Source organism: Palaemon carinicauda, chromosome 37, assembly GCF_036898095.1.
Source record: "Palaemon carinicauda isolate YSFRI2023 chromosome 37, ASM3689809v2, whole genome shotgun sequence".
NCBI lineage: Eukaryota > Metazoa > Arthropoda > Malacostraca > Decapoda > Palaemonidae > Palaemon > Palaemon carinicauda.
In genome coordinates this window covers 74,648,368-74,670,742 of record NC_090761.1, presented here as the reverse complement: position 1 = coordinate 74,670,742, position 22,375 = coordinate 74,648,368, and the positions used below count along the sequence as shown (strand labels likewise).

The window sequence follows — 22,375 nt, the reverse complement described above, 5'->3', positions numbered from 1 at the left end:
AGCCCAGGGGCCCCAACAGGGAAAATAGCACAGTGAGGAAAGGAAATAAGGAAAAATAAAATATTTTAAGAACATTAACCTTTTTACCCCCAGGCTATTTGGAACTTTCCAACCCTTAACCCCCAGGGGTTATTTTTTTCAAGCACATTTTGCATTATATTTTTTTAAATTGCTTTAACAGCCTTAATTTTTGTCATAGAGAGGTCAGGTTGGTCTCATTCTCTTGCAAAATGCTTGAAGTTTCCCAAAAAAATTATCAAAAATATGCAAAAAAAAATTTAAATAGCAGTTTTTTGCAAGGACGTACCGGTACGTCCATGGGGGTAAAGGGATGAGTATTGTGAAACGTACCAGTACTGTACGTCCTTTGGGGGTAAAAGGGTTAACAACATCAAAATAAATTGTCACCTGTTATGGCAACTCGAGCTCTAGCTCTGTTGAGGGTACACCAATCACGTTTGGGAAGTAGTTCCCCATCAGGAATTTCTCTACCTAATATCTGCTTATTGATTCCTTCATCTTCTATTCTACTTTTACACAAGTTGATAACCTACATAAGGCACAGCTTTAAAATTACAATTTTGTAATTTTTGTTGTAGGAGTTGAAGTTGTTTTCCTTTTGTTCTATTGGGCAAACTTATGTTTCAAGTCTGCAGTCAAAGATCTCTTAATTGTTCCTCACCTGGCCTTGCAGTTAGTCATTCACTGACCTAACAGTCTGCCTTCATTAGCCTTTATTACTGCCCATCATCTCGCCACAACAATAGTTCCTTATCTGGCTTTACATTCTACTCTCACCTAGAATTAAAATCGGCTCTTCAGTCCACCATCATCAGGCCTTACTATTGGTCTTTATCTGGCCCTTCAGTCTACCCATATGAGACCATCATCTGCCCCTACACTTTACCCTCATCAGGTCTTACTACAAGCCCTCATCTACCCAAAGACTGGTCCACATCTGCCCCTGCAATTGGCCATTATCTGGCCCTGTAGTCTGCTCTTATGAGGACTTAATATCGCCCCTTATCTGGGCCTGCAATTGATTCTTATCTGGCCATACAATCTGCTCTCATCAGGCATAACTAAAAAAAGCTCAACTGATATCAGATATACCTTTATCTAGTTCTGTAATTTACTTCCCTCACGCATAACTATAACTAGTTCTGTAATTTACTTCCCTTACGCATTACTATAAAAAACTCATCAGGCCTTCGATAGACTCTTATCTGGCTCTGCAATTGGCCCTTATCAGGCACTAAATTCAACCCTCATCAGGTCTTACTACAAGCCATCATCTGGCCAAAGATTGACCCTCATTTGGCCAAAGGTTAGCCCTCACCTGGCCCTGCAATCAGCCATTATCTGGCTCACAGTCTGTCCATAAGAGGCCTTACTTTTGGCCCTTATCTGGTCCTGCAATTGGTTCTTATCTGGCCATATATTCTGCTCTCATCAAGCATATCTAAAAAAAAATCATCTAGCCTTAGACAGATCCTCATCTGGTAATGCAACCAGCCCTTATCTGGCATTAAAGTCTACCCTCATAAGGTTTTACTACAAGCCCTCATCTGGCCAAAGATTGGCCCTTGTCTGGCCAAAGATTGGCGTTGACCTGGTACTGCAATCAGCCATTATCTGGCCCTACAATATTCCCTTATAGGGTCATACAAATTGGCCCTTATACAGTCATACAACCTGCCCTTATCAGGTCTTATTACTGATCCTCATCTAGCCCTGCAAACAGTCTTCCCTTATCTGGTCATGCAATCGGCCCTCTCTGATCCTACAACCGGATCTCATCTGGTCCTGTAATCAGCCTTCTCTGATCCTGTAACTGGTCCTTATCTGGCTACAAAGTCGACCTTCCTCTGGCCTTATCGTCGGCACTCATCTGCCCTACAGAAACGACCTTCATAGAACTAATCAAGCAGGTAGTATCTACCAATCAGTTTCAGTTAGGATTTTCTTTTCTTGTTGTAAGCCTAATTTTCCCGTACAATTATTTCCAGCCTGTATTCAATGTTCAAATAATTTTCTTCATAACTTAAGTCATGATTAGAAAATCCCAATCTAATCTAGAGCTGTTTAAATTATTAATTTCATTCATCATTTTTCGTCTTGATTTGAACTTTTTTCCCGTCCTGCAAGCTCTTCTCTTTCCACCATTTTGACAGTGGAGTTTCCACTGTATGTTCGTCTAAGGTCAAATTAGAGACTCAAAAATTGTAGCTTTTATAAGTTAGAGTGATTTCCTACTTGCATCTAAGCTTTTCATAGCTTCGTGACCTCCTGTGTATTTTATGTCAGCTGCTGTTTTATTAAACCTGCAAAGAAAATACAGTATTTAAATAGAAAGTAAATATCTGAATATGACAGAATATGGGTTAATCAACCTTTAATACAATGCATTAATCAACATAGATCTACACTCATGTTGACCTTCTATCGTAAATAATGAAAATGTAACGTCCCTGAATGAAGTTACAGAAGGTGAAATGTTCCAAATATGAAAAATTCGTAGGTAATTTGTATTTTTCATAACAATACAAGCCTTAGCTTTTTATTAGGGATATTACTTTCGGTATAGCTGAAATGACGAGTCATTAAAGTTTAGCAAGGGTTAACTACCCACACCGCTAGTTAGCGAGGGGTAGGGGGAGGTAGCTTGCTACCGCTCCCACTCACACACCTGTGATATAGCTCACTTTACTTGGAGGTAGGACTTCAAGGGGGATAGGGCTGGCGGGCAAGTTTTTATAAATAGCCAAGGTTTGTATCGTTACTAAAAATACAAATTACCTACAAATTTGTTATTTGTTCCATAACTGGAATGCAAACCACGCTATTTATTAGGGGCGACTCACCCATTAGGAAGGGTGGACGTCCCTGCCAATCTGGATTTTGGCTTTACCCAGGGGCTCCTTATCTTAGTATGTCAATACTCAACAATAAGGAGTCCCTGTACCTTGCTAAAACCTTGCTATGCAAGGTCCGCGACCTACGCAAGCTGTGTGTCGAGATATATAGAAGTGTGACCGTCCAGGTAAAGTTATTCCTTAGTCTTTGGAAGGAAAAACTGTTGTAACCAAGACTTTCCCAATACCACCTCGCTGGGGTATGGGGACGCAACAGTAATAGTTTTAATACTAGGTACACAAGGGAGCAAGGTTTACCTGCAGTGATTTGAGGTCAGCTTGTGCAGAGAACCCAGGATGCTGCTTTCCCCAAGAGAGGGGAGGATGAAGAAAAAATTAAGAGCCAGTCAAACCTTTTCATTCATGCAGACTAAAACTGGGTAACAATGCCCTCAACCTTCTGCTACTTGTCCAATAAGGAGCTTGAGGTCTTAAACCAGCTGCTGTGCAGCCACCACAGGACCGATTAAAAACGTAACGAGTCTCCTGTGCGTCACATCTTGCATGTAGTGGGATGTGACCGTAGTTTGACGTTTCCACACCCCAGCTTGAAGAACCTGTGTCACTGAGAAGTTTCTCTTGAATGCCAGGGACGTAGCTATGCCCCTGACATCATGAGCTCTGGGGCGACGTGAAGGAGGAGGGTCTGCGAATCCATGCTGTTATGGTGTTCTTGGGGATCCTCCTCTTGTTCCTTCCTGTGCTGACGATGAGCGCAGGCACACGAGGACGGGCTGCGGCTGTTCTCTTAAGGTACAGCTTAAAACTCCTCACAGGCAGAGTAAGAGATGATCAGGGTCATCTGTTACAGAACAAAGACTCGAAATCCGGAAGGAGTCAAATCGTGGATCCGCTACTCCCGGGTTCTGAGTCTTAGCAAAAAACTCAGGGACAAAGCTGAACGTTACCTCTCCCTATTCCCTTGAATAGGTGATGTGTCGTATGAGAGACCATGAAGTTCACCGACTCGCTTGGCCGAAGCCAAAGCTAGCAGGAACACCGTCTTCCAAGTTAGGTGGCGATCTGTTGCCTGGCATAATGGTTCATAGGGAGGTCTCTTGAGAGACCTGAGAACTCAAACCACGTTCCATGGGGGAGGTCTCACTTCAGACTGAGGACAGGTAAGTTCATAACTCCGCATGAGTAAGGAAAGTTCTAGCGATGAAGAAATGTCCATTCCTTTCAGTCTAAAGGCGAGGCTTAAGGTTGAGCGATAGCCTTTTACCCCCGGGACTGACAGGCGCATTTCTTCACGCAAATATATGAGGAACTCCACTATTGCAGGAATAGTGGCATCAAGAGGAGAGATACCCCTTCCACGACACCAACCACAGAATACTTTCCTCTTTGCCTGGAAGACTGCTGCTGATGACTTTCGCAGGTGTCCAGACATCCTGAACGCAACTTGTTGCAAAAATCCTCTCTGAGAGAGGAGATGCTGGATAGTCTCCAGGCATGAAGTCGTAGCAAAGATACGGCTTTGTGGAATATGCTGGCATGGGGTTGTTCGAGTAGATCGTGTCATGGAGGGAGTTCTCTTGGGGGCTCCGTTAGGAGTTGCAGAAGGTCCAGAAACCACTCTACGTGATGCCATAGCGGAGCTATGAGGGTCATTGAAAGGTTGACCGATGTTCTGGCCTTGTTGAGTACCTTTCTCATCAGACAGAATGGGGGAAAGGCGAAAACGTCGATGTTGTCCCACCAATGTTAGGATGCATCTTGCCAGAGAGCCTTGGGGTCTGGGACTGGGGAACAATACAACTGGAGCCTGGAGTTCAGGGCCGTTGAGAAGAGGTCCACTGTCGGGAGAACCCCACAAAGTCCGGACTTTGTTGGCTACTACATGATCCAAAGACCATCGGTACTATCTATCTGAGATGCTCTGCACAGGTTGTCGGCAAGCACATTCCTTTTGCCGGGAATGAAGCGTGCCAATAGTAATAAAGTGGATCTCGGCCCATCTCAGTATCTCTACTGCTACATGGGATAGGTGCTGCAAAAAAACTACCTCCTTGCTTGTTGATGTAAGCCACTACTGTGGTGTTGTCGCTCATCACCACCACTGAGTGGCCCGCCAGGAACTGTTGGAACTGTTGAAGGGCCAGAAAGACGACCTTCATCTCTATAAGATTTATGTGGAGGTACTCTTCTGACTCTGACCAGAGGCCTACGGTCGTGTGGTGTAGCACGTGGGCCGCCGGCCCTTTTTTTGAAGCATCTGAGAACAGCATCAAATCTGGGGGAGGACGAGATCGAGAGTCTGATTCCACCGGGACTTGAGTCGCCACTGGAGGGATCTCATCCTGAGGCGACCATTGGGAACTAGACGGGCCGGTGATGAAAGGTGACCGAAGAGACGTAACCACGTCTGGGCAGGTAGTTCTTCTCGTCTGAGTTAGGGACTTGCGATCTTCCTCAGCCTTGCTATTCTGTCGTCTGATGGAAAGGCTTTGTGGAGATTGGTGTCTATTATCATGCCTAGGTATACCAGTCTCTGCGTAAGAAGTAGGGATGATTTCTCGAGATTTACCAAGATCCCCAGATCTTGGCAAAGTCTCAGAAGTTTGCTTCGGTGTTGAGGAAGGGTCTACACCGAGTCTGCTAGGATTAGCCAGTCAACCAGATAGTGGAGGAGACAGATGCCAATCTTGTGTGCCCAAGATGACACTAGGGCAAACACTCTGGTAAAAACTTGAGGTGCTGGGGAAAGACCGAAGCACAGCACCTTGAACTAGTATTTCCTGTTGTCTAGGCTGAATCTCAAGTACAGTACTTCCTTGAAGATGGATGGACTGGGATCTGGAAGTACGTGTCCTTTAGGTCCAGTGTGCACATGAAGTCCGGTGGTCTTACCGCTAGTCTGACCGTGTCTGCTGTCTCCATGCTGAACGGAGTTTGCTTGATAAACTTGTTCAGAGCTGAGAGGTCGATGACTGGTCTCCAGCCTCCAGACGCCTTTCTTACAAGAAAGAGTCAACTGAAGAGGCCTGGGGACCCGTCGAAGACCTCCTGGAGAGCACCCTTCTTCAACAGGGTCTGGACTTCTGCCCAAAGGGTCGGCCCCTTTGCTGATCCCATGGCAAAGGAGTCTATCAACACTGGATTCCTGGTCAGGGGAGGGAGAGATGTTATGAACGGGACGCGACATCCTAGATGAATCACGGAGATTGTCCAGGGTTCGGTCCCGAGTTGCTTCCACCTGTCCGAGTAACTTTGTAGGCATCCCCCTACTGGTGGACAAGCAGGGGGAGTGCCTATCCTAGCATTTGCGGCCTCGGCTGCTCCCTCTAGGTTTTTCCCACCCCTGGAGGACTTAGTGCCTTTCCTGTCCTTGACAGGAAAGGGCTTTTTAGACACCATTGTCTTCGCTGCTGTCTTGGTTGCCGTGGTCTTGTTTGGACGGGACTGCTGAGGGGCTGGAGGTTTATAGGGCTTGGATGTCAAAGCCTTATGGAGGAGGGAGTCCTGATGGGACTTCCTCCATCTCTCAACAGCATGTTCCACGTCCTTAGGCTCAAACAGGTGGGCTCCTTCTAGAGAGGAATGTCTGAGCCTAGCTATCTCAACGTTGGGGACATGTTGGTGGAATTTCTAAGACACTGCGTCTCGACATTTCAAGATGGTATTTGCCCACAAGTTCGAAACTTGGTGGGCAAGAAACTCGATCGTGCGAGTGCCTGAGAGAAAGAAAGTCTCCATTGCCTTCCCGATACGTTCCTGTGAGAAATCCTCGGTTCGTACTAGGATCCCCAAGGTCCTTAGCCAGATATCCAGCCACGAAGTAGCCTGCATAGCATACTTCGTGACCTTTTCCTGATTAAGGATCTCGGTCGCCGAGAAAGAGACCTGTCGGCTGGAGTCTCTCTCTAGAGAGATTCCCTTAGTGAGCTCTTCCAGAGAGTGGTGGAGAGGAAGAGCTGGACCAGACTCCCCCAGGTTCTCGAAGTACCTACTCTGTTGTACACGAGGAGGTGGGAGGAGCTTGTTGGTAGAGCCGGAACAGTGGGAGGAGGCATACTCGGAGAGCTATAGGGCGATCTTAGCCCTGGCACCCTTCAACCCTTGAGACCAGGGCAGGGCTGCACTGGTCTTTGAGGGTTTCTGGGTGCCAAAGACACGGTCTAAGACCGTGTCCTTGCCCTCCTGAGAGGGTATCTCTGGGTCAGTAAACCCTTATTAGAGTCAGGACCTTCCAGAATGCATGTTCTGACTCTTTTTGCTCTCCTTCCGACGTCGGACTTGCAACGAAGTCTCCATCTTCCATCCCCGAGAGCTCTTCCCAAGGTGGATCGCGGACATCCCTCGAGTGGCTGGCTGTCTCCGTCTTAGTAGTCCTAGTGGAGGACTTTGGCAAAGTCCTGGAGTTTTTGGACTCCTTCCGAGGAAGGAGATAGGACTCCAACATCGAAGGCCTGGATGTCGTGCCCTTCCTGATCTCTGTTGACGGTAGGGAACTCTCAGCTTGAGGGGAGGCTTCCTCCGACGATGGAATGGAGGAGGTCCTTTCCTCACGCGACTCCCTTGGTAAAGGTGAGGTGGGAGAGTATCCCTGGGGAGATACCGGAGGGACTAGCCTTGATGACCTGACTGGAGTCAGTTTAACCCTCGAGGAAGTGACCGCATCAGAAACTCCTCTTTTCCTCTTCACTGGGGTGGAAGAAGCATGGTTCCGTGTCGAGAGTCCAGAGCTATAGGCTGCTCCGACGAGCGGCCAGACAGGGCCGGATTGAAGGCCTGTGCCACAGCTCTGACTAAGGTACTGAACCATGGCTGCTGACTGACCGATACACTGTCAGACAGATCCCCTGAAGAGAAAGGGACCGAAGGTTCCTTACGAGGAGTTACCATACTAGGAGGGTCTGCCTTAGAAGAAGGTAGTTTCAGGATCCTGAACCCCTCTGCAGAAGGCTGTTCCCCTTTTCCCGATGGGCGCGCTGAAAGGCATTTGCGGGGAGGGGAGTGAGGCGATGGTGACCTGCCCGGGTGCAGTTCCTATGCACGCACTGGTGAGCGCTGACGCGAGGGCGAACATTGGCGCGCACGCGGGAGAGTGGTGGCGCGCAAGGGAGAGCTGGCTTGCCCACGCGAACGAGTGGTGGCGCGCGGGCGAGTGTTGGTGCGCTGGCAAGTGTTGGCGCAATGGCGAGTGTTGATGCGCACACGCGGTCAACGGTGGGCGCACGAGCGGTCAACGGTGGGCGCACGCGCGGTCAACGGTGGGCGCACGCGCGGTCAACGGTGGGCGCACGCGCGGTCAACGGTGGGCGCACGCGCGGTCAACGGTGGGCGCACGCCCGGTCAACGGTGGGCGCACGCGCGGTCAACGGTGGGCGCACGCGCGGTCAACGGTGGGCGCACGCGCGGTCAACGGTGGGCGCACGCGCGGTCAACGGTGGGCGCACGCGCGGTCAACGGTGGGCGCACGCGCGGTCAACGGTGGGCGCACGCGCGGTCAACGGTGGGCGCACGCGCGGTCAACTGTGGGCGCGCACGTGCGGTCCACTGTGGGCGCACGAGCGGTCCACTGTGGGCGCACGAGCGGTCCACTGTGGGCGCACGAGCGGTCCACTGTGGGCGCACGAGCGGTCCACTGTGGGCGCACGAGTGGTCCATTGTGGGCGCACGCGCGTGGGCGAGTGTCGGATGCACGTGACCTAGTCCATGCACGTGGGAGAGATCTGGCGAGCAGGAGAACGCTGGTGCTTAGGAGAGCGCTGGCGCGTGGGAGAGAGCTGGTAAGCGCGCGCGGGAGTGCGCTGGCGCGTGGGGGAGCAAGCAGGCGAGATCTGGCGCGTACGAGCGGTCAAGTGATGGCGCGCACACGTAGGCGAATGATGGAGCATGCACGCCTGGGAGTGATGGTGCATAGGAGAGTACTGGCGCGCAGGAGCTTGATGACGTGCAGGAGAGTGCTGGCACGCGGGATAGCGCTGGCGCACGGGAGAGCGCTGGTGCGCGGGAGAGTGCTGGCGCGCGGGAGAGTGCTGGCGCGCGGGAGAGTGCTGGCACGCGGGAGAGTGCTGGCGCGCGGGAGAGCGCTGGTGCGCAGGAGAGTGCTGGTGCGCAGGAGAGTGCTGGCGCGCAGGAGAATGCTGGCACGCAGGAGAACGCAGGCGTGCAGGAGAGCGCTGGCGCGTAGGAGAGTGCTGGCGCGGGGGCGCAGGTTGCAGCTGCCGTCTAAGTGGGCAAGCAGGAGAGCGAAGTTGTGCATGTGTGTGCAGTTTCGGTGGGCTTAGTTGAGCATGAGATCGCTGGCGAGCTGGTAGGCGCTGAGGGCAAGCATGTGAAGGAGCGCGCTGAAGTGTTGAAGAGCGCTGATGAGCAGGCTGGTGCTGACGGGCTGCTGGTGAGCGCAGATGCACTGCAGGAGGTTAGCGCGCTGAAGGCGGATGGCGCGCAGCTGCACACTTCAGTAGGGCCCCAAGAGGCTTTACCGGGAACAGGAACGGCGATGGAAGGTCAGCAGGTTAGCTAGCAGGTAGCTCAGGAACTGGGATGTGCCTTTTGGAAGGGCGAGCATCCATCGATGGAGATCGCGAACGATCGGCAGAGAGGTCCAAGACCGAAGTCGGAGGAATAGTAGCAGGTCCAGGCACGGTCGAAGGTCGAGGGCCAAAAGATGACTGCAGCAGAGGCTCCTCTGCAGGTGACAGGTGCAACGACGAAGCAGAAGAGCCGAAGAGGCACCTTTTCACGGACGGTGAAGGGAGACCTCTAAGGCGAAGTGGAGGACGAGCTTTACAAAGAGGAATCTCTATGAGTGTACTGCCCCGAGGGGGAGAAACACTCGCGGGAGAGACAGACATTGGACTTAGTTTCCCCCTCGAAGGATGATCAGGAACGGGGAAAACTAAGTCGGCAGCAACCACTGGAGAGTCTGGAGGAGTAGAGGAGTCGGACGAGATCATAGGCGACACCTCTGACACCACAACATCGACAAGAGCCAGAGGATCTACCTCCGACGGCGACGATGACTGCTGCACACTAGCACCCCTGCGGATGATTTGCAGTAATGCGTCCTTGGAAGGCGGACCAGAGAGCCCAAGGACGACAAAACCTGTAACAAGGAAGTTATTGACAAGGCTTCACCCGGGGGGAGAGGTGGGGCCGCTTTGCTAGGGGAAGCAACACCAAATCTCGAGGACCGGGGTTGGCTGATATTAAATTGGTCTACGCTACTATTCGACGGCCTCTCGGAAGAGACCGAACGAGTAGGAGCTTCGGAGGAAGTCGGGAGGCGGAAGAAGAGGCCTTGGGTTTTTCACCCCTCGAAGTAGCCTTCGAAGGAGAAATATCCCGCTTAGATTTCTTCTTCCGCCGTCGCCCAAAGCTCTCCCACTGGGAGGCAGACCCCTCCCTACACTCACTACACTTATTGTTACAATTACACCGTTGACCTTTGCAGGCGGGACAAAGGGTGTAGGGGTCGGTCTCCACCGCCGACATAAAAGTTCCGCAGAGCCGGCCGGTGAGTCCAGGGCAGGTGTGCATGTTTGCGGAAGTAAACACACAAATACACACTAGAAAAAAGAAAAAGCAAAAACAGATTAATAGCAGTCCAATAAAGGCAAAGGATGAAGAGCGGCAACATCCGTTCACCATCCGAGCCAAAAGTAAAGAGAGCTAAATCACAGGTGTGTGAGTGGGAGCGGTAGTAAGCTACCTCCCTCTACCCATCACTAACTAGCGGTGTGGGTAGTTAACCTTCACTAAACTTTAATGGCTCGTCATTTCAGCTACGCCTAAAGTAACACCCCTAATAAATAGCTTGGTTTGTATTCCAGTTACGGACCAAAAGTTATTTTTGGAAATTATTGACATAAACACAAGATGTATAAAGTAGGTAGTTTAAGCTATTCATTCACTGGTAAAGAAGCCAAGAATGTCATTTGTAAGATTGTTGTTGTTAAACGTGCCATTGCTTGATTAAACATTTTCCTCAAGAATAACATGTATCGTCAGGCACAAATCCCTTTTTCAAAAGTTAGTTTCATACAAAGTTATAAGAAACAACCAAGGTTCCAAGTAATTTCGTAATAAATGCATTGTGATTATAGAGCAGATGTGGTCTTTGCACATAATTTCTGAATAATTTTGCAATGAGAACAATAAATTAAGAGATTTTTTCTAGCTTAACATGACTAATTCGCAGATAATTTGTATTTTTCCTAACTATGCAAACCTTAGCTATTTAAATGGGGTAATTACTTCAGCGTAGCTGAATGACAAGCCATAAAAGTTTTAACGAGGGTTTACTACCCCGCCGCTAGTTAGCGGGGAGGGTAGGGAGGGGTAGCTATGTGTGAATAGCTAAGTTTTGTATAGTTAGGAAAAATACAAATTATCTACGAATTTGTCATTTGTTCTGTATATAACTGAAATACAAACCACGCTATTTACATGGGGTGACTTAACCCTTAGGAAGGGTGGTAAGTACCCTGCCATACTGGCTTTGGCTTGCCCGGGGACCCCGAATTCGAGTGTGTAGGAACTCAAGAGGTAAGGGGTCCCTGCTGCTCGCTGACAGCTGTGAAACTGCTGCCTACGTAAGGTGTGTGTGAAGGCGAGATGTGACTTGTCCTAGGAAGTTGACCTGGAGTTCTTCAGATGGAAATCTAGGCTAGGACTCTCCCAATACCACGTCGTCAGGGTATGGGGACATGACAGAATTACATCTTAATACTAGGAACACAAGGGAGCATGGCTTACCTGCAGAGGTTCGAGGTCAGCTGTGCAAGGAACCCAGGATGCTGCTTTCTCCAAGGGAGGAGAGGATGAAGAAAAGAATAAGGGCCAGGCATATCTTTTCCTTCACGCAGACTGAAACCAGGTAACAATGCCCTCAACCTTCTGCTACTTGTCCAATAAGGAGCCTGAGGTTATACCAGCTGTTGTGCAGCCTCCACAGGGCCAATATAAAACGTATCGAGCCTCCTGTGTGTCACTTCTTGCAGGTAGTGGGCCGTGAAGGTGGTCTGATGCTTCCACACCCCAGCTTGAAGGACCTGCGTCACTGAAAAGTTCTTCTTGAAGGCCAGGGACGTAGCCACGCCCCCAAAGTCATGCGCTCTAGGGCGACGTGACGGAGAAGGGTCAAGATTCAAGGCCAGATGTTTTACCTTGCGAATCCAGGCCGAGATGATATTTCTGGTGACCCTCCTCTTCGTCTCCCCGGTGCTCACGAACAAAGCTCGCACCTGGGGGCGAACTGCAGCTGTTCTTTTAAGATACAACCTCAGACTCCTGACTGGGCACAGTAGGAGATGGTCTGGGTCATCTGTTACAGAACGGAGACTCGAAACCTGGAAGGAGTCGAACCTAGGGTCCGGCACTCCCGGGTTCTGAGTCTTGGCAACAAAGTCAGGGGCAAAGCTGAACGTTACCTTCCCCCATTCCCTTGAATGGGTGACGTCGTACGAGAGACCATGAAGCTCACTGACTCGCTTGGCCGAGGGCAAAGCTAGCAGGAAAACCGTCTCCAGGTAAGGTGGCGATCTGAAGCCTGGTGTAATGGTTCATAGGGAGGTCTCTTAAGAGACCTGAGAACTCGAACCACGTTCCATGGAGGAGGTCTCACTTCCGACTGAGGGCAGGTAAGTTCGTAACTCCGTATGAGAAGGGAAAGTTCCAGCGAGGAGGAAATGTCCATTCCTTTAAGCCTGAAGGCAAGACTTAGGGCTGAGCGATAGCCTTTCACTACCGAGACTGAAAGGCGCATTTCCTCCCGCAGATAAACGAGGAACTCCGCTATTGCCAGTAAAGTGGCATCGAGGGGAGAGATACCCCTTCCACGACACCAACCACAAAAAACTCGCCACTTCGCCTGGTAGACTCCTGCGGATGACTTGCGCAGGTGGCCAGACATCCTGTTCGCAACTTGTTGCGAAAATCCTCTCTCTATGAGGAGATTCTGGATAGTCTCCAGGCGTGAAGTCGAATCAAAGCTACGGCTTTGTGGTAGATGTTGTAGTGTGGTTGTTTGAGTAGCTCGTGACGTGGAGAGAGCTCCCTCGGAATCTCCGTGAGGAGTTGCAGAAGGTCCGGGAACCACTCTGCATGATGCCATAGCGGAGCTATCAGGGTCATTGAGAGATTGACCGATGTTCTGGTCTTGTTGAGTACCCTCCTCATCAGACAGAACGGGGGAAAGGCGTACACATCGACGTTGTCCCACCGTTGTTGGAAGGCATCTTGCCAGAGAGCCTTGGGGTCCGGGACCGGGGAGCAGTACAGCGGGAGCTTGAAGTTCAGCGCTGTAGCGAACAGATCCACCGTCGGGGAACCCCACAAAGTCAGGACTTTGTTGGCTACTTGAGGATCCAAAGACCACTCGGTACTCACTATCTGCGTCGCCCTGCTCAGACTGTCGGCGAGCACATTCCTTTTGCCTGGAATGAAGCGAGCCGCTAGTGTGATCGAGTGGACTTCGGACCATCTCAGAATCTCTACTGCAAGATGGGATAGCTGTTCTGAAAAGGTACCTCCCTGCTTGTTGATATAAGCCACCACTGTGGTGTTGTCGCTCATCACCACCACAGAGTGGCCCGCCAGGACTTAGTGGAACTTCCGAAGTGCCAGGAACACAGCCTTCATTTCTAGCAGGTTTATGTGAAGGTACTTTTCTAATTCTGACCACAGGCCTGAGGTCCTGTGGTTCAGAATGTGGGCCCCCCACCATTTGTTTGATGCATCCGAGAACAACATCAAATCCGGGGGAAGGACAAGAAGATCCACTCCCTTTCGTAGGTTCTCGTCCGCCACCCACCACTGGAGGTCTGTCCGTTCCGCAGGACCCACAGGGACCAAAGTGTCCGGGGAATCGTGACCTTGATTCCACCGGGACTTGAGTCGCCACTGGAAGGATCTCATTCTGAGGCGACCGTTGGGAACGAGACGGGCCAGGGAGGAGAGGTGACCGAGGAGACGCAGCCACGTTTGGGCTGGGAGTTCTTCTCGATTGAGGAAAGGTCTCACGACCTTCCTCAGCCTTGCTATCCTGTCGTCTGATGGGAAGGCTTTGTGGAGATTGGTGTCTATGACTATGCCTAGATATACCAGTTTCTGAGAGGGCTGCAGAGAGGACTTCTCGAGATTTACCATGATCCCTAGATCCTGGTAAACTTCGAGGAACTTGTCTCAGTGGCGAAGAAGGGTTGCCTTCGAGTCCGCTAAGATCAGCCAGATGTCCAGATAACGAAGGAGATGGATGCCGATCCTGTGAGCCCACGATATCAGGGTCAACACTCTGGTGAACACCTGAGGGGCTGTGGAGAGACCGAAACACAGCACCTTGAACTGGTAGATCTTCTTGTCTAGGCAGAATCTTAGGTACTTCCTTGAAGATGGATGGACTAGGATCTGGAAGTACACGTCCTTCAGGTCCAGTGTACACATGAAGTCTTGTGGTCTCACTGCAAGTCTGACCGTGTCTGCCATCTCCATACTGAACGGAGTCTGTTTGACAAACCCGTTCAGGGTTGAGAGGTCGATGACTGGTCTCCAGCCTCCAGACGCCTTTCTTACAAGAAAGAGTAGACTGTAGAAGCCTGGGGACCCATCCACAGCCTCCTGGAGAGCGTCCTTCTTCAATATGGTCTGGACTTCTGCCCAAAGGGCTTGCCCTCTTGCCGATCCCATGGCAAGAGAGCTCAATGACACTGGATTCGCTGTCAGGGGAGGTAGAGAAGCTGTGAACAGGACGCGATAACCCTGAGCGATTACAGAAATCGTCCAGGTATCTGCCCCGAGTTGCTGCCACCTTGCCGGCAACTTTGTAGGCATCCCCCAGCTGGTAGACATGCAGGGGGACTGCCAACCCTAGCGTTTACGGCCTCGGCCGTTTCCTCTAGGGTTCTTGCCTCCCCTGGAGGACTTCTTGCTTCTTCTGCTCTTGGCAGGAAAGGGCTTAGACACCTTGGGCTATGCTGCTGTCGTCTACTTTGTGTCCTTAGCCGGACGGGGCTGTTGGGCCGCTGGAGGTTTGTAGGGCCTCGATGTCAGGGCTGGACTTCCTCCACCTCTCAGCGGTAAGCTCCACGTCCTTAGGCTCGAACAAACTCTTACTGAGCACGGAAGAGTGTCTGAGCCTGCTAACATCCCAACTGGGAACCTTCTGGTGGAATCTCTCAGCCACTGCGTCCCGTCGTTTGAGAATCGTATTGGCCCACAAGCTCAAGACTTGGTGGGCCAGAAACTCGAAGATCCGCGTGCCTGAGAGAAAGAAAGTCTCCAGTGCCTTCCTGGTGCTTTCTTTGGAGAGGTCCTCAGACTGCACCAGGCTGCCCAGAGACCCCAGCCAGATGTCAAGCCACGAAGTTGCCTGCATGGCACACTTAGCGACCTTCTCCTGGCTTAGGATCTCAGTAGCTGAGTAGGACACGTGCCAGTTGGAGAGTCTCTCTACAGGGACTCCCCCGGTGAGTTCTTCCACGGAGTGGTGAATAGGAAGACCCAAACAAGACTCCTCAAGGATCTCGAAGTACCTCCTCTGATGGACTCGAGGAGGAGGGAGGAGCTTGTTACCGGCGCTGGATCTACTGGAGGAGGCAAGCTCAGAGAGCTGGCCCTTGACCTTGTCCCTGGCACTCTTCATCCCCTGAGACTAGGGCAAAGCTGCACTGGCCCTAGAGGGTTTCTGGGTGCCGTAGACACGGTCCAAGACCGTGTCCTTACCCTCACGAGGAGGAATCTCTGGGTCTGGAATCCCGTTGAGGTTCCTCATGAGGGTTAGGATTTGCCAGAACGCGTGTTCTCACTCTAGGTGCTCTCCTCTTGAAGGACTGGCAACGAAGTCTCCTGTCCCCAGTGGCTCTTCCTGGGGGGACACGTGGACATCCTCGGAAGGTCTACCTGCCTCCTGTCTGATCCTTGTTGACGACTTGGGAATCGTCTTATAGAGTCCTTCGGTTCCCTCCTGGGAGGGATACAGGACTCGAGTAACGATGGGTGCAGGCTCTTTTCCACCCCTGGACGAGAAGACTTCTCAGGGAGAGGCGGAGTTTCCCCCATTGGTGCGATGGGGGAACGGTCCGGCTCGTCCGACTCTCCTGAGGATGGGTAATCCTCATCCGAAGGGGAGGAAGAGAAAGTCTGGGGGGGGGGGGAAGGAGCCTTGCGCAAGGATCTGCGGATACAGAATAGACCTCGGAGGTGTTTCCACGGAAGGGACTCCTCTCTTCCTCTTTAGGGGGGAGGAAGCCACTACAGATTTGTGACCCACGTCAGAGAGGACGGGCTTCATAGCCTGCACAAGAGCTCTGACCAGGGTCCCAAACCAGGGCTGCTGGCTGACAGTCGCGCTGTCGGACACTCCCTCTGGAGGGAAGGGGATCGTTCGATCCCTTGGAGGCGTCGACAAATGAGGGTCCGCCTGAAAAGCTGAAACAAGAGTCCTTAGACCTGTCCGGGAACCGCCCCTCCTCAGGCGAGCGCGCTGTTCTGCGCTTGCGGGGAGGGGAACGAGACGATGACCTGTCCACCTGGCAACGATCGCGCTGGAGGTCGCGCGATGGGCCCTGTCCAGGATCCCGCGCGAAAGGATCGCTGCGGGCGTGAGAGGTTGGTAGAGCGGGTGCGAGGGCGCAGTGGCAATGCCACCGGCGCGTGAGCGTGATGGCGCGCAGGAGATGGCGCGGGGGCGCGCAGGAGATGGCGAGGGCGTGTGGCGCGCAGGAGCTGAATCGTGAGGAGGCTGGATACGAGGGCATGCAGCATCCTGATGCGGTACTGACGGCCGCGAGAGAGCAGTGGCGCGTGGGCGCGTATCCGGAAGAACCGGGCGAGGGCGCGAGAGAGCAGGTTCAAGATAGCGCGAGGGTTGGTTCGCGCGTTGGCATATCAACCTGTGGGCGCGCTGGGCGCGCAGGGGATCAGGGGCGCGCATCAAGATGTGGGCGCGCTGGGCGCGCAGGGGATCGTGGGAGCGCGTGGCGCGCATCAGGATGTGGGCGCGCTGGTGTGCGCTGCTACGGTGGGTGAGCAGGGCGCTCGATTGGATTAGGGAGCAAGGGTGTGCGCTGGACGGTTGCATGAGGCGCCTTGAGAGATTGGAACCTGGCGCGCAACCGGAGCATTGCGCGCGACTGGAACGCATGCAGGATCGCGCGGTATGGAAGGAGAGTCCAGGAGCGTTGGCGAGCGCGTGTGCACTGTAACTGGAACTGCGCGCGATGGGAGCGCTTCGCGCCTAACTCCAGACGGGCGCTGCGAGTCCAAAGGTACCTGTGAGCGCCTGTGCGCTAAACTAGGAGCCTCTTGGACAGCGCGCGACGTGGCAGGAACCGGGGAACGCTGGGGCGCAGGTGGGCGCGTGTGCGCAGGTGTGTGCGCGTGTGCGCAGGTGGGCCCGTGTGCGCAGGTGGGCGCTGGCGGGCTAGATCAGCAAATGCTGGCGGGCGCCGGGGCGCAGAAGGACGTGGGCGCGCAGAGGGACCCTGGCACGTAACAGGAACAGGGGCGCGCACGCGCGCAGGTGAGCGCTGTGGTGCTAAGACTGGAACAGCAGCAGCAGCAGCATGAGGGCGCGCAGGTTGAACCTGGCGCTTGAGGGCAAGAGGCGCAGATTTGCGCTCAAGGCCCTTAAGCCCTGAAGGGTCCGGTGCCTGCGCAATGGAAGGATCAGGTGGCGCGTACGGGCGCGTGGGCGCGCCATCAGCATCCTCGAAGGGTGACGGCAGGTCAGCAGGTCTGGAGGGAGACTGGTAACAGGGTCCCGAAGGACAACCATCATCCGAAGGGGATCGGCGAACGGCGAGTCGTCTCCTCCGCAGAGGACTGTGGTGACAACGAGCCGAAGAGGCGCCTCATAACTCCCTTGTGAGGGGAAGGAAGGGCTCTACGGCGAAGGGGTAGACGAGCCTTCCACCTTATACGCCCACGAGGGGCCGTGGGGTCAGCAAGCTGACCATCATAGGGCCTCCGAAGAGGAGTCTCTGTGAGTGAACTTCCCCGCGGGGGAGAATCACCAGCAGGAGAGACTGTAGGACTTAGTTCCTCCCTCGAAAGGTGTTCGGAGGGGGAACCTAAGCCTTCAGCTACCTCAGCAACATGAACAGGGGTTTGACTAGACCCACGAATTTGCTAGTTCATTACATGGTTGGTTGGTCTTAAATTGCCCTGCATATACTATAGTAGGACATGGCTCTTGCATTGGTAGCCCATAAGTGCGATAAGGATGTTAAGGAGGTAGGTTATATATGTGAAAGAGTTAAGGTTATATAAGCTCAGACGAGGTGCCGCAAAGCAGACGTTGTCACCCAAACCCGGCTCCTCTTCAGTCCTGGAGAAATATGACAAATTCGTAGGTAATTTGTATTTTTCCCTAACTATACAAACCTTAGCTATTTAATATGGGTAATTACTTTTGGCGTAGCTGAAATGACGAGCCATTAGAATTTTAACGAGGGTTTACTACCCCACCGCTAGTTAGCGGGGGGTAGGGAGGGTAGCTTGCTACCCCCCCCTCCCCCCTCACACACACCTGTGCTTGAGCTCACTTTGCTTAGAGGTAAGACTTCATGGGGGATAGGGCTGGTGGGGAACTTTGATAAAATAGCTAAGGTTTGTAGTTAGGAAAAATACAAATTACCAACAAATTTGTCATTTTTTCCGTAACTGAAATACAAACTACGCTATTTAATATGGGTGACTCACCCCTTAGGAAGGGTGGCAATTCCCAGCCAGTACTGGCTTTTGGCTTTACCCGGGGACTCAGTATCTGAGTGTGTCAGCACTCAACAATAAGGAGTCCCTGCAACTCGCTAGAACCTTGCTGTGCAAGGGCTGCGGCCTACGTAAGCTGTGTGTGAAGGTATGAAGAGTGACTCTTCCTAGGAAGTTGACCTGTAGTCCTTTAGATGGAAACTTTAGGCTAGGACTCTCCCAATACCACCTCGTCAGGGTATAGGTACGTGACAGTATTAGCTTAATACTAGGAACCCAAGGAAACATGGTTTACCTGCAGTGGTTTGAGGTCAGCTGTGCAGAGAACCCAGGATGCTGCTTTCCCCAAGAGAGGGGAGGATGAAGAACAGAATAAGGGCCAGACATACCTTTTCATTCAAGCAGACTAAAACCGGGTAACAATGTCCTCAACCTTCTGCTACTTGTCCATTAAGGAGCCTGAGGTTTTAAACCAGCTGTTGTGCAGTGACCACAGGGCCGATAGAGAACGTATCGAGCCTCCTGTGGGTCATATCTTGCAGGTAGTGGGTTGTGAAGGTCATCTGACGCTTCCACACCCCCGCTTGTAGAACCTGCGTCACTGAAAAGTTCTTCTTGAAGGCCAGGGACGTAGCTACGCCCCTAACATCATGTGCCCTAGGGCGACGTGACGAAGGAGGGTCAGGATTCAGGGACATATGGATCACCCTAAAAATCCATGCCGAGATGGTATTCTTGGTAACCCTCCTCTTAGTTCTCCCAGTGCACACAAACAATGCCTGCACTTGGGGATGAACTGCAGCCGTTCTTTTGAGATATAGCCTCAGACTCCTTACTGGACACAGTAGGAGATGGTCTGGGTCATCTGTTACAGAACGAAGACTTGAAATCTGGAAAGACTCGAACCGAGGGTCCGGCACTCCCGGATTCTGAGTCTTAGCAACAAACTCAGGGACAAAGCTGAACGTTACCTCCCCCCATCCCCCTTGAATGGGCGATGCATAAGAGAGACCATGAAGTTCACTGACTCGCTTGGCCGAGGCCAAAGCTAGTAGGACCACCGTCTTCCAAGTTAGGTGGCGATCTGAAGCCTGGCGTAATGGTTCGTAGGGAGGTCTCTTAAGAGACCTGAGAACTCGAACCACGTTCCATGGCGGAGGTCTCACTTCCGACTGAGGGCAGGTAAGTTCATAACTTCGTATGAGTAGGGAAAGTTCCAGCGAGGAAGAAATGTCCACTCCTTTGATCCTGAAGACTAGACTTAAGGCTGAGCGATAGCCTTTCACTGCCGAGACTGAAAGGCGCATTTCTTCACGCAAATACACGAAGCACTCCGCTATTGCTGGAATAGTGGCATCGAGTGGAGAGATACCCCTTCCACGACACCAACTACAGAAAACTCCCCAATCTGCCTGGTAAACAGATGCGGATGACCTTCGCAGGTGTCCAGACATCCTGTTCGCAACTTGTTGCGAAAATCCTCTCTTAGCGAGGAGATGCTGGATAGTCTACAGGCGTGAAGTCGTAGAAAAGCTACGGCTTTGTGGAAGATGTTGGCGTGTGGTTGTTTGGGTAGTTCGTGTCGCGGAGGGAGTTCTCTTGGAAGTTCCGTTAGGAGTTGCAGAAGGTCTGGAAACCATTCCGCGTGATGCCATAGCGGAGCTATAAGGGTCATCGAGAGATTGACCAATATTCTGGTCTTGTTGAGCACCCTCCTCATCAGACAGAACGGGGGAAAGGCGTATACGTCGATGTTGTACCACCGTTGTTGGAAGGCATCTTGCCAGAGTGCCTTGGGATCCGGGACTGTGGAGCAGTACAGCGGGAGCTTGAAGTTCAGCGCTGTAGCGAACAGATCCACAGTTGGGGAATCCCACAAAGTCAGGACTTTGTTGGCTACTAGATGATCCAAAGATCACTCGGTACTCACTATCTGAGACGCTCTGCTCAGACTGTCGGCGAGCACATTCCTCTTGCCTAGAATGAAGCGAGACGATAGTGGAATCGAGCGGGCTTCGGTCCATTTCAATATCTCTACTGCGAGATGGGATAGCAGCTTTGAAAAGTACCTCCGTGCTTGTTGATGTAAGCCACTACTGTGGTGTTGTCGCTCATCACCACCACAGAGTGACCCGCCAGGTATTGTTGGAACTGTTGAAGGGCTAGGAATACGGCCTTCATTTCTAGTAGATTTATATAGAGGCATTTTTCTGATTCTGACCAAGGCCTGAGGTCCTGTGATGCAGAACGTGGGCCCCCCACCCTTTCTTTGAGGCGTCCGAAAACAGCATCAAATCCGGGGGGAGGACGAGAAGATCCACTCCCCTTCGTAGGTTCTCGTCTGTCACCCACCACTGAAGGTCCGTCTGTTCCGCAGGACCCATGGGGATCATGACGTCCGGGGAATTGTGACCCTGATTCCACCGGGACTTGAGTCGCCATTAGAGGGATCTCATTCTGAGGCGACCGTTGGGAACTAGACGGGCCAAGGATGAGAGGTGACCGAGGAGACGTAACCAAGATTGGGCTGGAAGCTCTTCTCGTCTGTGGAAAGGACTTGCGACCCTCCTCAGCCTTGCTATCCTGTCGTCTGATGGGAAGGCTTTGTGGAGATTGGTGTCTATGATCATGCCTAGATATACCAGTCTTTGAGTAGGAAGCAGAGAAGACTTCTCGAGATTTACCATGATCCCCAGATTTTGGCAAAGTCCCAGAAGTTTGTCTCGATGTCGAAGAATGGCAGACTCCGAGTCTGCTCGGATCAGCCACTTGTCCAGATAACGGAGGAGACGGATGCCGATCCTGTGTGCCCACGACAATATTAGGGTGAACACTCTGGTGAAAACCTGTGGTGCTGTGGAGAGACCGAAACACAGCACCTTGAACTGGTACACCTTGTTGTCTAGGCTGAATCTTAAGTACTTCCTTGAAGACGGATGGACTGGGATCTGGAAGTACACGTCCTTCAGGTCCAGTGTACACATGAAGTCTTGCGGTCTCACTGCAAGTCTGACCGTGTCTGCTGTCTCCATGCTGAACGGGGTCTGCTTGACAAACCTGTTCAGAGCTGAGAGGTCGATGACTGGTATCCAGCCTCCAGACGCCTTCTTTACAAGAAAGAGTCGACTGAAGAAGTCTGGGGACCCGTCAACGACCTGTTGGAGAGCGCCCTTCTTCAACATGGTCTGGACTTCTGCCCGAAGGGCTTGCCCCCTTGCCGATCCCATGGCAAAGGAGCTCAACGACACTGGATCCGCTGTCAGGGGAGATAGAGATGTGAACGGGACGCGATATCCTTGACTGATTACGGAAATCGTCCAGGAATCGGCCCCAAGTTGCTTCCACCTGTTTGCGCAACTTTGTAGGCATCCCCCCACTGGTGGAAATGCAGGGGGACTGCCAATCCTAGCGTTTGTGGCCTCGGCTGCTCCCTCTAGGATTCTTTCCTCCCCTGGAGAACTTTTTGCCTTTCTTGTCCTTGACAGGAAAGGGCTTAGACACCGTTGTCCTCACTGTAGCTGCCGGTTTTCTGGTCTTGGTAGGACGTGATTGCTGGGTTGCTGGAGGTTTATAGGGCTTCGATGTTAAAGCTCTATGTAGGAGAGAGTACTGGTTGGACTTCCTCCACCTCTAAGCCGCCTGTTCCACGTCCTTAGGCTCGAACAAGTTCTTCCCCATAATGGAAGAATGTCTGAGCCTGCTGATCTCGGTACTGGGGACCTTATGATGGAATCTCTCAGACACCGCATCTCAACGTTTCAAGATGGCATTAGCCCACAAGTTCAAGACTTGGTGGGATA

At 52.1% G+C, this 22,375-nt stretch overlaps 1 protein-coding gene across 1 annotated transcript in view; it reads right to left on the bottom strand.

The window, feature by feature from the left end:
* Window positions 1-1,897: 1,897 nt before the first annotated feature.
* Window positions 1,898-22,375, bottom strand: part of LOC137629808 (ketosamine-3-kinase-like) — a 42,226-nt gene continuing 21,748 nt past the window's right edge. Inside the window, exon 6 of the mRNA XM_068361458.1 lies at window positions 1,898-2,324. The gene's annotated coding sequence lies outside the window, so the exon portion shown is untranslated. The remainder of the gene's footprint in view (window positions 2,325-22,375) is intronic.